General features: G+C 40.2%; 1 non-coding gene across 1 annotated transcript; it reads right to left on the bottom strand.

The window, feature by feature from the left end:
• Positions 1-424: 424 nt before the first annotated feature.
• LOC145151572 (small nucleolar RNA R71) lies at positions 425-531 on the bottom strand. Its single transcript, XR_013732138.1, has one exon. It is a non-coding gene; the product is annotated as a small nucleolar RNA R71 (small nucleolar RNA).
• Positions 532-6048: the final 5517 nt, after the last annotated feature.

Here is a 6048-nt window from a genome sequence, read left to right as displayed (position 1 = left end):
TTGGACTATATACGAGCGAACCCGAATACGAGCCAAGAAACGAGATGGCGAACATTGAATAGATGTCGATGGGAGCCTACAAGAAGCGTATTCGAGAAGATGTTGGTCTGGGATTAGTACAACCCGCGATTCCTACCACTGCCACATTCGAGTTGAAGGGACACATCCTTACTGTACTAAAGGATATCCCATTTTATGGAAAGGATCATGAGGATGCTTTCAAACATCTGAGGTCAATTACATTGCAGATTATTTCAATGTCCCAAATGTTAATAGAGATACCATCTTGCTAAGGATGCTTCCCATTACTTTTAAGGGAGCTGCTAAAGATTGGTTAAAAGCACTTCCACCTGGTACAATCACTACTTGGGCTCAGATGCGCGAACAAATTTTGGACCAATTTTTCCCACCATCGAAGATAGCTAAACTCAAGAAGGCAATATCCAACTTTTAGCAACAACCGGGGGAGTCACTATACGAGGCATGGGAGCGTTACAAAGGATTGTTAAGAAATTGTCCTCAACATGATCTTAATGTTCAACAAGAGATATCTATTTTATATGATGGGGTTAATGTTATGACAAGGCAACTCCTTGATTCTCAAGGGCCACTAACAAAGAAAAATCTAAGGGAGGTCAAGGAGTTAGTTGAAGAATTCACGAAACACTCTCGTGAGTACCACAACCCAAGACAAGATGGAACAAAAGTCAGTGGGGGTGCACATTCTGAAGAGATGGCTGCTATGATGGTGATGTTGAATACTATGGACCGAAGATTGACCCAAATGGACCAATCAATTCATGCAATAAGAGTTGGATGTGAAAGGTGTAATGGTCCACACTTGACCAAGGATTATAGCTTAGATGATAACGGGAATAAAAAGGCTCAAGTTTGCTACTCGAGTGGGGATAAGTATGATGAGGATTGGAGAAAACCAAAGTGATAGGCTATGATTTAGTGGTTTGTGCTAGGCATTTATCTTGTAATGATCTTGTTTGGGTCTTAGGGTTGTCTATGGTGTGTGTGTGTGTAACTTTTGTATATCTGTGTGCGGCCGGACTCGTGTGTGCGTCCGTACACCCCGTGTGCGGCCGCACACGCGTGTGTGGTTGTGCACTCGTGTGCTGCTGGGGTGATATAAATAGTATGTGTCTGTGTCTGTGTTAGGGGACGTAACTGTGTGTTTCCCAAGGTGTAATTGACATTTATGTGTTATAGATGTGTGCATGCTTGGATTAATTCTTCTTCTACTCATTCTATACTCTGTTTGAACTTGCATTTCAATTGATCACTGATTTGGATCTATTAGATTGGGACTTACAATTGGTATCAGAGCCTCATTCAGTGTCAATTCGAAGATTCATAGAGTGTGCGGTTGAAGATATTCATCGTTTTTGAGGCTTATTCGCATTTAATTGGTTGAGAAATCACTACTGATCATCGTTTTCACCAGTTTGAAATCAAATTTCGTTCAAAAATCTCAAAATTGTTGGGTGTGCGGTTGGACTTTGAAGGTGTGCGATTGAGCTCTTGAAGGTGTACGGTTGAACGTGTGCGGTCAAGTGTACGGTTGAACGTGTGCGGTTGAGTGTGCGGTTAGGTGTGCGGTTGGCGTGTACGGCTGCATTTTTCTTGGTTGACAAACTTTTAATTTTAATCTTCTTGTTGAGTTGTTCCTTCTAGAAAAAAGCCAAAATGGATTCTCAAAGTCAAATACATCTTCATGAACTGGATACTGTCATGGGCACAACCACACGTATTCCAAGACTGCTGTCTGCAGATGGTTTTCCTGAATGGAAATACCGGATTGAGAAGTACATTAAGATGAAAGACTTCAAAGTTTGGAGAAGCATCATCAAGGGTCCTGTTCGAATTACTATGACGGTTGGAGGACAAGTGATTGACCAAGTAGTTGAGAACTATACAGATGATGAATTTGAGAAAGTCGAAGAACAAGAAAGGGCTTTGGCCACTATAACCATGGCCTTATCTCCTGATATAGCTCAAGGTTTCAGAGAGTATACTTCAGCTAAAGCTTTGTGGGAAGCCTTGATTGAGGTGTATGAAGGAAATGAAGACATGAAGGAAAGCCGCCAGGATATGTTGCGACAGAAATTCAATATGTTTAACTGCATTCCTGGAGAAACCCTGGAGGCACAGCTACAACGATTCACAACTCTCACAACTGAGATGAGCATATCTGGGATTTTCTTGACCAAGTCCGAGATAAATAAAAATCTACTGAATGCTCTTCCAAAGTCATGGGACATGAATGTAGTTGTTATTAAGAAAACCAAGGATCTGAATCGCCTTACTCTTGCTGAAACAATGGCGATCATCAAAGCTTGTGATATTGATGATAAACAGCGAGAGATTAACCATGTGAGCTCGTATTCGACTGCAAATCTCAGAATTTCCTCTAACAATTCTCTTTCATTAATCATCTCTTCCTAAGGTCAAGCATTTGCTGTTCAACTACCTCAGATTCAAACCTTTACTACTGCGTCATCCATGCCTAATTCTCAAAGCCAGCCATTTGTCACTCCACAAGTTGTTCCCTCCTCCAATGTGCCAGTTGTAGCCTCTTCCTCAAACACAAAGGAAAGTGATGAAAATCTTGCTCTCGCCACAGGACTTGTTAACTGCTATAATGCCTTTGTTGCTGGAGAGCTTCCACCTCAGTTGTCATTTGCTGATCTGGACCAGATTCATCCAGAAGATGTGGAAGAGATGGACATTACGTGGCAAATTGCTATGGCAGTATTCAGGGCGAAGCAGTTTGCTAAAAAGACAGGGAAGAATAACTGAGGGATGAATGCTGATAAAAAGGTAGGGTTCAACAAGGGAAAGCTGCGATGTTTTAACTGTCACGAGCCAGGTCATTTTGCTCGTGAGTGCCCGAAACCGGATCGAAGGTTGAACAATGATAGGACGATGGTTGCGGTGGGAAACAATCGTGGAGGTGCTGTGGCCAATGGTGAGACTGCTATGGTTGCTCAGTCATTTGACTGGGAGGACCAGATTCAGGCTCTGAACATTTCAAAACCTGAAAATGCTCACCTAGCCCAAATCAATGATGATGCTCCCTTGAAGAATGATGTAACTGATCCTGAAGAGCAGATGATGGAGATGCAGTTTGCACTGATGGTATCTTCTACTTCCGAGCCCAATAAAAGCGAGGTAAGTTTACCTTCTTGTTTTCAAGCATGTACTGATTATGTTAAACTTCTTCATGACGAAATAGCATTATTGCGTAGAGAAGTAGAGGATCTTAGATATGAGGGCTACCAACTTAGAAAAGGACAAAAACCCTTAAAGGCCCAATTAGAAACAAAAATAAAGGACTTTAAGAGAATTCAGCAGGACTACAGTGAAAAATGTGAAAATTATGATTACATCAAGAGACAGAATGATGAGTTAATTACTGAACTTGATACATTAAAGAGACAATTTGAAACTGCAAATTTTGATTTTAGAAGATTTGATGTATCAAGCGAGGTAGTTGCCAACATGATTGACCATTGCCTGCAGTTCAAACGAAACCAGCAAAAGGGTTTAGGATACGATAATGTACCTCCTCCTTTTAATCATACATATCAGTATCAACCCTTGTCTAAAGAGGAGATTGCCAACGAACCATTCATGGTTTATGGCAAGCCATCTGGTTTTGTTTCAGGAGGATTTATTAATGTTGAAAATACTAACGTTTCTACTTCCCCTGCAGATCAATCCTTAGATCAGTCAAAGCACGAAGTTGAAGGATCTGTTTCTGATAATAAAACTGAGTTTGAACCTGATGTTTTTGTTTCCCATGAAAAATCTTGTGTTTCTGATGTTAAAAATGACAATGGTTTTTGTGATACTTCAGCATCTGCTTCTGCTGAATTAAATTTCTTTGACATATTTGATGAATTATTTGTTGATCCTGATGTTTGTGATGCTTCTAATGAAAACACATCAATTCCACAAGTCACACCGTCTGATGCATCCTCACTTATCTCACAACCTGTTTCTCATACATGTTCTTGTGAGAAGAGTAAGAGTGTCATTAAAGAAAATAAATCTGAGAAATGCAGTACCAGTTCCAATAATAATAAACAGATTTGTTTTAATTGTGGTATTGGTGGTCATATAGCTAGGAATTGTCAAAATAGGATTTTTGTGAACTATATGTCGCCAAGAGGGGAGAACGAATCCAGAGGAAGGTCTTTAACTAGAAAATCCTCAAGAACTCGTTCTCGGGATGATGATTGGAAGGATGATCGAAGTAGAAAAAGGGCGGTCTTTCAAAAGAATAAAAAGGTTTTTCAAAACAAAGTTCCAAACAGTTTGCCAAAACCGAACAAGGCTCCGCCAAGATCGGTTTCGTCAAAGAGCAGTTCTGGATCTTCAACCACTTCTGGTAGAACATCCAGATGCTCAATGCAAAATGATAAGAAACATATTTCAAAACCACCTGTTACTGTTAGAAAACCTAAATATCATTGGATGCCCAAATCAACTTCCAATCAATCATCTGCATCCTCTAAAAAGATTAGCAATGAGGATTCAAAATTGAAAACTTTGAAAGATCAATCAGACAAAGTGAAAAGGCAACCCAGGACAGTGATGACCTGGGTTCCCAAATCTAAATGATCCCGCTCATTTTACAGGGACAGTTGCAGAGGAATGTCGTCTGTCCTTGGTACGTCGACAGCGGCTGCTCCCGGCATATGACAGGAGACATCTCCCAATTGAGCAACATTCAATCTTTTAATGGGGGATATGTTTCCTTTGCGGGTGGAGAAGGTGGCAAGATCACTCAAAGAGGAACCGTAACAAATGGAGTGCTAAGTTTTGAGAATGTCAACTTTGCTCCCGAGTTAAAACACAACCCGTTGAGTGTTTCCCAGATTTGTGACAAAGGTTATTCTACCCATTTCACTGACAAGGAGTGCATGATTCTCAAGCCAGGCATTGTCATCCCGGAAGAGTGGATTCTTGTCAAATCTAAGCGGGATGGGAATGCTTATATTATTGATATGAATAGAAACATTCCTGAACAAGTCACTTGCCTCTTTTCGAAGGTCTTAGAACAGAACACAATGCTGTGGCACCGAAGACTCGGTCATGCTAACGCTAAAAACTTAAATCGTCTTGCAAAGAATGAGATGGTCTGAGGGTTGCCTGTCATAGACTTTATCACTTTTGAGAAGTGTATGTCATGTGCCCAGGGAAAACATCATAGAAAACCACACCTGCCAAAACAAGTTAACTCAATCAGTCAGGTGCTCCAATTATTGCATATGGAATTATTTGGTCCGGTCAATGTCCTGAGTATCAACAGAAGCTCGTACTGTCTAGTTGTGATCGATGACTTCTCTCGTTTTACGTGGGTCTTCTTCTTATCCAACAAAGCTGGGGTTGCTGATCTGATAAAGAAGTTCATTGTGATGATTGAGAACCAAACCAACAACCGGGTGAAGGCGCTTCGTACTGATAATGGAACAGAATTCAAGAATGCTGTTCTTGATTATTTTTGCGCAGAAAAGGGAAATGTGCGTCAATACAGCTCTGCTCACACGCCTCAACAAAATGGTGTTGCTGAGAGGAGAAATAGAACATTAAAAGATGCTGCAAGGACGATGCGTTTTCAACATAAGGAAATTCTATATATGGAAATGTTAATTGCGTTTTCAAAATTTGATTATGATTACGACATCCCTCTTCATAATCAAAATTATGAGAACATGGCAAATAGAAATATTATAGCAAAAGACTGATTAAGTGTCATGTCTTTATGTCAGACATTATGAATCGCATCCCATATGCTTCGGGTATAGGATCGATTGCATATGCTATAATATTCTCATGTTCTAATTTTCCGAATGCCTAGGGCATTTAGAGGGAAAAATGAATAGAACCGGATATGACTAAAGTGGTTAAACAACTATTAAGGACAATCTAAGGTTCGCTAAGGATTGGTCGCTTAAAGACAGTTGGAAGTATAGTAATGGAAGGACCATATTGACATTATTATGAATAGACAGGAGTCTATTAATAATGAGT

Source organism: Lactuca virosa, chromosome 1 (assembly GCF_052849685.1).
Source record: "Lactuca virosa cultivar CGN04683 chromosome 1, Lactuca_virosa_CGN04683_v6, whole genome shotgun sequence".
Taxonomy (NCBI): Eukaryota; Viridiplantae; Streptophyta; class Magnoliopsida; order Asterales; family Asteraceae; genus Lactuca; species Lactuca virosa.
This window is presented reverse-complemented; position numbering and strand designations above follow the sequence as displayed.